This window comes from Chionomys nivalis, chromosome 16, assembly GCF_950005125.1.
Source record: "Chionomys nivalis chromosome 16, mChiNiv1.1, whole genome shotgun sequence".
Taxonomy (NCBI): Eukaryota; Metazoa; Chordata; class Mammalia; order Rodentia; family Cricetidae; genus Chionomys; species Chionomys nivalis.
Genome location: NC_080101.1, coordinates 54,421,293 through 54,433,654, shown reverse-complemented (window position 1 = coordinate 54,433,654; position 12,362 = coordinate 54,421,293). Strand labels below are relative to the sequence as shown.

At 38.6% G+C, this 12,362-nt stretch overlaps 1 pseudogene; it reads left to right on the top strand.

The window, feature by feature from the left end:
• The first annotated feature begins 840 nt into the window (after positions 1-840).
• On the top strand, positions 841-2,164 carry LOC130888182 (COP9 signalosome complex subunit 2-like; annotated as a pseudogene).
• The last annotated feature ends 10,198 nt before the right edge of the window (positions 2,165-12,362 follow it).

The following is a 12,362-nucleotide window of genomic DNA, read 5'->3' as shown; positions in this document are numbered from 1 at the left end:
GCTGTATGTGAACACTCTATGATTATGTAAATGCACTGTATGATGCTCACACTATCAGGAAATCCTTTTAGGGTGTTCCTAACATGTGACCTTGCCCTTAAGCTACATATGACTGTATATATCCAAAAACTAGAATTTCAGCCTAGTTCTCTTACTTTATCATTGGTGTAATATTTCTTAAACTACACATATTATTAAATGAAAATCTTAATGGTTTTCTTCCAAAATCTGGATAATTTTTTAAGCCATGAAATTACTGGAAAAATATAACTATATTTCTATATATATGGTCTATTTTATCTATATTTAGTATTTGCAAAACTATATGGTTATTGTGTATTTGGTACATTTGCTAAAAGCACTTATTCTTGGCATTTCATCGATTGAAAACATAGATAGTAAACACAATAACATTAAGTCTAAATGTAATTAGGAAAAAGTGAAAGAATGTGAAAACATTTTCGATGCAACATCTTCATGAATTGGGAATCAAAACATCTAGTTAATATGGTTTAAAGTCAAAAGCTTAGTAACAATCCATGTCTATACTTAATACAATGATGTACTTCTAATGACTCCTCAGTATAGACCTGTCATTTTTTCAGTGATACAATACTATTGTGATTTTTTTTTATTTTGGGTAACCTGTCAAAAATTTCCACATATGACAATTATTCCAATTATTCAAGTTTGATTCTTTGATGCCATGATAATAAATGGAACAAAAGAAACATAGGCAAGTAAAGAGTTTATTTAGTTTCCTGGTTATATAATCCATCACCAAAGTAAGCCAAGGCAGGAACTCAAGGCAAGAGCTTCAAGCAGCCCCCTCCAGCCAAGATGTCTGACATGGAGGATGATTCCACGTGCAATGATGAGGAGGACTATGACCTTGAGTACTCTGAAAATCGTAACTCTGAGACCAAAGTGGATTTGGAAAATCAGTCATATAATTCCAAAACATTGAAAGAAGATGACCCAAAGGCAGCACTAAGCAGCTTCCAAAAAGTTTTGGAGCTTGAAGGTGAGAAAGGAAAATGGAGGTTCAAAGCACTGAAACAGATAATCAAGATTAACTTCAAGTTGACAAACTTTCCAGAAATGATAAACAGATATAAACAGCTCTTGACCTATATTCATAGTGCAGTCACCAGGAACTATTCTGAAAAGTCCATTAATTTTATCCTTGATTCTATCTCCATTTCTAAACAGAATTCTGACTTTTTATATCAGATGGGTTTACAGCAAGAATTTTATGAAACAACACTGGAAGCTTTGAAAGATGGTAAGAATGATAGATTGTGGTTTAAAACAAACACAAAGCTTGGAAAATTACATTTAGAACAGGAAGAATATGGAAAGCTTCAGAAAATTTTATGCCAGTTACCTCAGTCTTTTCAGACTCATGATGGAGAAGATAACCTGAAAAATGGTACCCAGTTATTAGAAGTCTATGCTTTGGAGAGTCAAATGTATATGGCACAGAAGAACAACAAAAAGCTGAAATCACTCTATAAGCAGTCACTTCTCATCAAGTCTTCTATCTCTCATCCACTGGTCATGGGTGTCATCAGAGAATGGGGTGGCAAAATGCACTTGAGAAAAGGTGAACCTGAAACTTTCAAGAATTATGATGAATCAAGAAGCCCAAGACAAACCTCTTGTTTAAAATATTTGGTTTTAGAGACTATGCTAATGAAATCAGTAATAAATCCATTTTACTCACAGGAGGCCGTATAAAAATAATCCAGAAATTCTAGCAATAACAAATTTAGTAAGTGCCTATCAGAATAATGACATCACTGAATTTGAAAAGATTCTGAAAACAAATCACAACAATATCATGGATAATTCATTCCTAGGAAAACACATTGAAGAGCTTTTACGAAACATCAGAACATAAGTGTTCATGAAGTTAATTAAGCCTTACACAAGAATGCACATTCCTTTTATTTCTATGGAGCTAAACATAGACACCGCTGATGTGGAAAGCCTGCTGGCGCAGTGCATACTGGATAACACTATTCATGGCCAAACTGATCAAGTCAACCAGCTCCTTGAACTGAATCTTCAGAAGAGGGGTGGTGCCCGATAGACTGCACTAGATAAATGGACCAACCAGCTAAATTCTCTGAACCAGGCTGTGGCCAGTAAACTGGCTTAACGGAGAGCAAGCTCTGCAGGCGAGCTTAAGGCATCAGTGCAGAGATGTGATCCTTAAGGACTGGAAAGGCAGAACTCCTGTGGGTTGGTGTGTCCTGAAAGTGGTTGGAGTTATGGCAGAAGTGCTTTTTTGATCAACTGGTTTGTGTTTTGCTGCTGCATTTATCCCAAGAAAAACAGCTTTAATCTCCAGAAGAAAACCGAAACACCCTGGGATTTATGCTGTGTTGACATCTTGCACTAAACATACAACACTGTAATAATCTGTCATGGGCAACATGACCAGAATGAAGATTTTTGTCATGATTTTAAACACACTGATGTGCTACTGTTGGTTAAATTTAAACATGTTGTTCCTGCAGAAATTCTTTCAGAAATAACCTGCAATAACTTGAAATTCGTACCCTTTTGAAAACTTCCTTTTCTCGTGTATAAATGAAAACATTTGCTGCATTTTGCAAAATGTCAATTCTCTAAAAACGTGTCAGTCTATATCTGCCCTTGCAGCTAGTAAAGGTTAGATGAACCATGGCACACTGTTACCTAGGGCTCAAGCAGGAAAATAAACAGTGCAGCTCAGAAAAAGAAAAAAGAGAGCCCCGGACAGGGAACTCAGAAGTTCCTCACACCCCACCCACACCCCTCCTGGGCTCCCTGCAGAGACTCTACACCCTGCAGACTGCCTCTCTGTTCCTATCCCACCCACCTAGCATCCAGAACCCTTCTTCCTTCTGCCCCCTTCCTTCTTTGGGCACATAACACCACCTAGCTCAGCCTGTCTGGGCGCTGGGGGCGAATCCTCAGGGCAAACAGGCGGGTGGGAGTTCCTTTGTTTCACTGGCCTGCCTGCACCAAGCAAGGTAGGCGCTTTGTTTACGAACTACCCAACCAGCAAGGAGAGCGGATCTTGGCACCAGGAGAGCCATCATTGGGCACGGAGATCTGATATTGTCACCAGGAGAGACATCACTGGAGCACCAGGAGAACCATCACTGGGGAGTACCATCACTGGGAAGGTACAACAGTAGGCAAGGAGACCTGATCCTGTAAAAGAAGATCCATAGGAGAGCATTCGGAGGAAGAGATGGGCAGGCGCCAATGCAAGAATTCACCCAACAACCTGAAAAATAATATGAAACCACCAGAACCCAGCGACCTCACAACAGGAGGACATGAACACCTTAATCATGAAGAAGTAGAAAAAATTGACTTTATGAAAGTGATTGATGCCCTTAAACAGCATGTAAAAAATGCCCTTATAGAAATGGATCAGAAGTATAACAGAAAGTTTGAAGAATTGAGTAAATCAGTGAATGATACCCTAGGAAACCAAGGAAAAACAATCAAACAGATAATGGAAACAGTTCAAGTCTTGAAAACTGAATTGGAGGCAAAGAAGAAAACACAAACAGAAGGCTGGCTGGACATGGAAAATCTAGGTAAACGAGTAGAGTCTACAGAAACAAGCATAACCAACAGAATACAAGAGATAGAAGAAAGAATCTCAGATTCTGAAGATACCATAGAGAAAATAAACATGCTGATCAAAGAAAACAGCAAGGCCAACAAACTCTCATCACAAAACATTCAGGAAATATGGGACACAATAAAAAGACCAAACCTAAGAATAATAGGAGTAGAAGAAGGGGAAGAAGTGCATCTCAACGGTCCAGAAAATATATTTAATAAAATTATAGAAGAAAACTTTCCCAACCTAAAGAAAGATATACCTACGAAGGTTCAAGAAGCATACAGAACACCGAATAGGCTGGATCAAAAAAAACCATCCCCTCGCCATATAATAATCAAAACACAAAGCATACAGAACAAAGAAAGAATATTAAGAGCTGCAAAGGAAAAAGGACAAGTTACTTATAAAGGTAAACCTATCAGACTTACACCTGACTTCTCTATGGAAACAATGAAAGCCAGAAGGTCCTGGATATATGTACTGCAGAAACTAAGAGACTGTGGATGCAAGCCCAGACTACTATACCCAGCCAAACTTTCGTTCACTATAAATGGAGAAAACAAAATTTTCCAGGATAAAAACAAATTTAAACAATACATAGCCACAAATACAGCCTTACAGAAATTAATAGAAGGAAAATCACTAACCAAGGAGTCCAACAATGACCACAATATCTCAGACAACTAGAGACCCTTCACCAGCACAACACAAAGAAGGGAAACACACAAAATGTACTACTAAAAAAATGACCTGAGTTAACAACCACTGGTCATTAATATCACTTAATGTCAATGGACTCAACTCACCTATAAAAAGGCACAGACTAAGAGATTGGATACGAAAACAGGATCCAACATTCTGCTGTTTACAAGAAACACACCTCAACTACAAAGACAGACACCTACTCAGAGTAAAGGGTTGGGATAAGGCGTATCAAGTTAATGGACCTAAGAAACAAGCAGGTGTGGCCATACTAATTTCTAACAAAGTTGACTTCAAACTTAAATCAATCAGAAGAGATGGAGAGGGACATTTTCTACTCATAACAGGAACAATTCATCAGGATGAAGTCTAAATCCTGAATATCTATGCCCCTAATACAAAAGCACCCACGTACGTAAAAGAAACATTGTTAAAACTCAAGGCAGCAATCAAACCACACACATTAATAGTAGGAGACTTTAACACTCCTCTCTCACCAATGGACAGGTCAATTAGACAGAAACCTAACAGAGAAATAAGAGAATTATTGGAGGTAATGAATCAAATGGACTTAACAGACATCTATAGAATATTCCACCCAAATAGGAAAGAATATACCTTCTTCTCTGCAGCTCATGGAACCTTCTTGAAAATTGACCACATACTCGGTAACAAAGCAAACATCCAGAGTTACAAAAAAATATCTGTAACCACCTGTATCTTATCAGAACACCATGGATTAAAACTAGAATTCAGCAACAATGCTACCCCCAGAAAGCCTACAAACTCATGGAAACTGAACAGTCAACTACTGAACCATACCTGGATTAAGGAAGAAATAAAGAAAGAAATTAAAGTCTTCCTTGAATTCAATGAAAACAAAGAAACAACATACTCAAACCTATGGGACACTATGAAGCAGTCCTGAGAGGAAAGTTCATAGCACTAAGTGCCCACTTAAAGAAAACAGAGAAAGCACACATTGGAGACTTAACAGCCAACCTGAAAGCTCTAGAAAAAAAGAAGCAGACTCACCTAGAAGGAGTAGAAGACTGGAAATAATCAAACTAAGGGCTGAAATGAACAAAATAGAAACACAGAAAACAACTGAAAGAATCAATGAAACAAAAAGCTGGTTCCTGGAGAAAATCAACAAGATTGATAAACCCCTATCCAAACTAATCAAACAGCAGAGAGAGAATTTGCAAATTAATAAAATCAGAAATGAAAAGGGGGACATAACCACAGACACAGAGGAAATTCAGACAATCATTAGATCTTACTACAAAAGCCTGTATGCCACAAAACTGGAAAATGTTAAAGAAATGGACACTTTTTTAGATGAATACCATATACCAAAGTTAAACCAGGACCAGGTAAACAACCTAAATAGACCTGTGAGTTGTGAAGAATTAGAAGCTGTTATCAAAAACCTCCCTTCCAAAAAAAGTCCAGGACCAGATGGTTTCAATGCGGAATTCTACCAGAACTTCCAAGAAGACCTAATACCTATACTCCTAAATGTATTTCACAATATAGAAACAGAAGAGTCATTGCCAAATTCCTTCTATGAAGCTACAGTAACTCTGATACCAAAACCACACAAAGACTCAACCAAGAAAGACAATTACAGGCCAATCTCACTCATGAACATCGACGCAAAAATCCTCAACAAAATACTGGCAAACCGAATCCAAGAACACATTAGAAAAATTATCCATTATGATCAAGTAGGCTTCATCCCAGAGATGCAGGGCTGGTTTAACATACGCAAATCTATCAAAGTAATCCATCATATAAATAAACTGAAAAAAAAATCATATGATAGTTTCATTAGATGCTGAAAAAGCATTTGACAAAATTCAACATCCCTTTATGATAAAAGTCTTGGAGAGACTAGGGATACAAGGGCCATACCTAAATATAATTAAAGCTATTTACAGCAAGCCGACAGCTAACATCAAATTAAATGGAGAGAAACTTAAAGCCATCCCACTAAAATCAGGAACACGCCAAGGCTGTCCACTCTCCCCATACCTCTTCAATATAGTTCTTGAAGTCTTAGCAATAGCAATAAGACAACATAAGGGGATCAAGGGGATTCGAATTGGAAAGGAAGAAGTTAAACTTGCGTTATTTGCAGATGATATGATAGTGTACTTAAGCGACCCCAAAAACTCCACCGAAGAACTTCTACAGCTGATAAATACCTTTAGTAATGTGGCAGGATACAAGATCAACTCCAAAAAATCAGTCGCCCTCTTATACACAAAGGATATGGAAGCAGAGAGGGAAATAAGAGAATCATCACCTTTCATGATAGCCACAAACAGCATAAAATATCTTGGGGTAACTCTAACCAAGGAACTGAAAGAAGTATTTGACAAGAACTTTAAGTCTTTGAAGAAAGAAATTGAAGAGGATACCAGAAAATGGAAGGATCTCCCTTGCTCTTGGATTGGATTGGGAGGATCAAGTAAAAATGGCAATTCTACCAAAGGCAATCTATAGATTCAATGCAATCCCCATCAAGGTCCCATCAAAATTCTTCACAGACCTTGAGAGGACAATAATCAACTTTATATGGAAAAACAAAAAACCCAGGATAGCGAAAACAATCTTATAAAATAAAGGAACTTCTGGAGGCATTACCATCCCTGACTTCAAACTCTATTACAGAGCTACAGTAATGAAAACAGCGTAGTACTGGCATAAAAACAGAGAAGTCAACCAATGGAATCGTATAGAAGACCTGGATTTTAACCCACAAACCTATGAACACCTCATTTTTGATAAAGGAGCTAAAAGTGTACAACTGAAGAAAGAAAGCATCTTCAACAAATGGTGCTGGCACAACTGGATGTCAACCTGTAGAAGAATGAAAATAGACCCATATCTATCACCATGCACAAAACTCAAGTCCAAATGGATCAAAGACCTCAATATCAATCTGAACACACTCAACCTGATAGAAGAGAAAATGGGAAGTACCCTACAAGATATGGGCACAGGAGATGGCTTCCTATGTATCACCCCAGCAGCACAGACATTAAGGGCAACATTGAATAAATGGGACCTCCTGAAACTGAGAAGCTTCTGTAAAGCAAAGGACACTGTCACGAAGACAAAAAGGCACCCTACTGACTGGGAGAAGATCTTCACCAACCCCGCAACAGACAAAGGTCTGATCTCCAAAATATATAAAGAACTCAAGAAACTAGACTTTAAAAGGATAATTAACCCAAATAAAAAATGGGGCACTGAACTGAACAGAGAATTCTCAACAGAAGAAGTTCAAATGGCCAAAAGATACTTAAGGTCATGCTCAACCTCCTTAGCGATCAGAGAAATGCAAATCAAAACAACTTTGAGATATCATCTTACACTTGTCAGAATGGCTAAAATCAAAAACACCAAAGATAGCCTTTGCTGGAGAGGTTGTGGAGAAAGGGGTACCCTCATCCATTGCTGGTGGGACTGCAAACTTGTGCAACCACTTTGGAAATCAGTGTGGCGGTTTCTCAGAAAAATTGGGATCAACCTACCCCTGGACCCAGCAATACCACTCCTGGGAATATACCCAAGAGATTCCTTATCATATGACAAAAGCATTTGTTCAACTATGTTCATAGCAGCATTATTTGTAATAGCCAGAACCTGGAAGCATCCTAGGTGTCCTTCAATGGAAGAATGGATGAAGAAAGTGTGGAATATATACACATTAGAGTACTACTCTGCAGTAAAAAACAATGACTTCTCGAATTTTGCATGCAAATTGATGGAAATAGAAAATACTATCCTGAGTGAGGTAACCCAGACCCAAAAAGAAGATCATGGGATGTACTCACTCATAATTGGTTTCTAGGTATGGATAGGGGGCCTCTGAGTCTATAATATGTGGTCCTAAAGAAGCTAAATAGAGGGCAAACCCAAGGAAAAACATATAGTTATCCTCCTGGCTATGGGAAGTAGACAAGAGTGCCAGGCAAAAAATTGGAATCTTGGGGGTAGGGTGGGATGGGGGTAAGGGGAGATGGAGAAAGAAAAGTGTGAAGGAGAGGATGAGGGGAACTTGGGGAAACGGGATGATTGGGGATATAGGAAGGTTGGATAGGGGAGCAGGGAAACTCATATCTTAGTTAAGGGAACCACCTAAGGGTTGGCAAGAGACTTGAACTTGGGGTGGCTACCAGATGCCCAGGGCAATGTCCCCAGTTAGTTCCTTGGGCACCTGAGGATAGGGAACCTGAAATGAACCTATCCTATAGCCATACTGATGAATATCTTGCATATCACCATAGAACCTTCATCTAGCGATGGATGGAGATAGAGACAGAGACCCACACTGGAGCACCGGACTGAGCTCCCAAGGTCCTAATGAGGAGCAGAAGGAGGGAGAACATGTACAAGGAAGTCAGGACCACGAGGGGTGCACCCACCCACTGAGACAGTCGGACCGATCTATTGGGAGCTCACCAAGGCCAGCTGGACTGCTACTGAAAAAGCATGGGATAAAACCGGACTCTCTGAACATGGCGGACAATGAGAGCTGACAAGAGGCCAAGGACAATGGCACGGGGTGTTGATACTACTTCAGGTTCTGGCTTTGTGGGAGCCTAGACAGTTTGGATGTTCAACTTCCTAGATCTGGATGGAGGGGGGAGGACCTTGGACTTTCCACAGGGCAGGGAACCCTGACCACTCCTGGGACTGGAGAGGGAGGAGACCATGCTTTGTCACAAATGCTTGACCCCAGATACATATTTAAAACTCAATAACAATACTTGCCAGGCGGTGGTGGCGCACGCCTTTAATCCCAGCACTTGGGAGGCAGAGGCAGGCAGATCTCTGTGAGTTCGAGACCAGCCTGGTCTACAAGAGCTAGTTCCAGGACAGGCTCCAAAACCACAGAGAAACCCTGTCTCGAAAAACCAAAAAAAAAGAAAAAAAAATACTTAATATAAATAGTATTTTATACACCATTCATTTACTTCATTTTAGGCAACAATGCTTTTTCTTTCAGGTTCACACTTGATAAAAACTCATCAGAAAATGTTTGAGGCAGTTGGTAACTGAAGGATGGGGCTAACCAAAATGAAATGTGCATAAAGAAGCCACCTAAGAACATGTGCTCTTGTAACCAAAGCAAGAATTATAATAAAAGAGATTATAGAACACATGAGATATGAAAGAATGGAAAGAAGGGCTTGGGGCTAAATGTTAAGTGATGATGAGGTCAGTGAAGGGAGAAAGGTGGCAGGAGATGGGTTAGTAAAAATGAAGGATGTAAGAAGTAGTTTGGCAAGACACTGTGCTTTGTAGGCTAACTAAAAAAAAACAGAACAGTGGTGTCCCACATGGGCAAACAACACAGCTCCCAGAAGACATGGATTATTAAGAAAATCTTAGAGCCAGGCACAAGCTACCTCCCTATGAGTTATTGACCAGGGAGGCTCCAGATCAACATAGCTTTCACACAGACTTCAAGATTTAAAATTCTGTGAATAATTTGCCTGTCTTCGATGACAAAATGCCCCTGGATCTGGAATCTTTTCTTGAGGCCTTGAGTGTTTAGGAACATTTAACAAAATACATTTCTTAAGATTAGTGACTCTGGAGAATGCTGCAAGCCCATGGTTTCTAGTATCTAAAAATACCATGATGTGCTCTAGCAACAACTCTGATCTGTTTTAGCAAAAACTTTAGAAATTATGATCACAGAAACTATGATGATAACTAAAGCAAAGCATAGGGAACACACAGCATGCTTCCATCTCTCAAATTGAGCAATTAAGCTGAGAAACAGTCACATTTCCTATGAAAATATGAACATGTAAGACATGAAAAATGCCAAACCATGAATAGACCATATCAATCATTAAAGCACTAATTAAATTAATAAAACATATGAATAGGGGATGATAAACAGATCAATGGATCCAAAAACAGTCATACCAAATCTTAATCAAATTTTAACTCAAATCTGGCAGCATTTTCACTTTTATTTAGCAAAGATATTCAAAAGTTAGCATTATATAAAATGGTGAAAGTGGATAATCACTTGGAAAAGTATACTTGAATTTCTTCTTCTCTCTGTCCTTACACTAGAATAAATCCTATATTAATTCAATTTTTGAGCACAAAAAAAGAAATTTAAAATATTTGAAGAAATGACTCAAGATTTTCTTTTAAATTCATGCTTGGATTAAGATGGACCTTCTAAGCAAAATACAAAACTAAGGAAACATTTCTAGGAATGAGCAGGCAAATGCAAATTTTTAAAAAGCAAAGAACAAAGACTTGGAAAAGTGTTTGAAAAATGGTAAATTGTCACAGTAGCAGAAAAGTTCGGAGATCATACATATATAAAAATATACACATTGATGAACATGCACAGTAGCATGGATATTTGTGACTATATACATCCAGAACTTTACTGACTTTAGAAAGGGAAATGAATGGGTCTTGCTAATAAAACTGTTACTTTCATCATGTATTCTTTGATTTTTTTAAAAATCTTTTTGTTCTCATAGGTTACACTTCCTTTTCTACCAAATAACTGTCATGAATTACTTCTAGTTACAGTCATAATTAAATAGCTTAGTATGGAATAATCTTGTAGAACACCCAAGCACACACACAGAAAGGGGGCGTGGAGAGAGAGAGAAAGAGATGGTGGTAGAGAGGGGGAGAGAGAAAGAGAGAAGAAATATATATTTTAAGGCTTTGGAAACAGAACTTGAATAAGTTACTTTCCTTTGCAGAATTAAAAAATACCCAGACACAGGTAACTTCAAGTAGGAGGAGTTTGCTTTTGCTTAGAATTCAAGAGTACATTCATCACGGTGTCAGGAGCTAATCATTGCTATCTATAATCAGGAAGGAGAAAATTATAACACTTGCATACATTTCGCTTTCTCCATTTGTTAGATCTGGGAATCCAGGCTATGAAGTGGCCCTGGCCACATTTGGAAGGAGGGTTTCGACTTCCATTTCCCTAATACAGATAATGCCAAACAGGTTTGCCCAGCAGTGTATCTCTCCAGTGATACTAGATCTTAGAAAGTTGACAACTATGAGCTCTGAGGGAAGGGAAGTGCACAATATGAACTCTTGTGCTGGCCTTTTCCAAATCTCAGAAGGGAGGAGAGAGCATAATTGGGAAGTGGGAGCTTACTCTCCTGAGCAATACCAGGCCAGAATATGGGGTGCTACTCTCAAATTCAGCAGAGGAGTAACTGCTTTCTGCCTTCCAAGGCCTAGGTCTGAGCCTCAACCGAAAGAAGGCAGACTATGAAAGGAAAAGTTGAAGAGAAAAAGCAAGAAATAAATTATACTTCAGTCATCAGTTTGGTTAGTCATGAAATTTAAAAGCCTCAAAAAAACCACATGTTCCCTTCAGAGGAGCAAACTTAGTTCCGACTGAAAGTTCCTAGCTACTGCAAAGGCAGAAAAAAAATGTCTGATATTCAAAAAGAAGACAATTCATCTAGACTTTTCAAGAAAAATAGTTCCTGAAAAATGAAATAATATTAAGGTTGGAATATAAAGAAAAGTGTCATGAGACATCGGCTCTTGACAAGCTAAGCTTGGGGCACACATGGATTCAACAGCATCTGTGGTCATTTACATATTACCTGTATACGATCAAACCAGTCAAAATTCCAGAATGAAATGGTGTGTATGTGGCCACTGGGGCTCTGCTTCCAGCTGAGGAGGACTTGGAGTTGATAACTGCCTGCAGAAGAAGAGCCATTTCCTCTGTGGTGGTGATGACTGTTAGGCTGCCCATGACCAAGTAGATGACCCCTCATGGGTGTAGATACTGTCAACACTAATTTAACTAAGTGCATTAAAATCATAAAAGAATAAGCATTTTTAAAGAAATAAAAATATGGATTCTTAAGATAAATAAAAGCTGAACAAACTGAAGAATATTAAGTACACATTACAAAGGCTGTGATGGCTTCAAGTAACAAATAAATATGGCATCTTATGGAAATTCAGAACTTTAGGGCATAAAGAC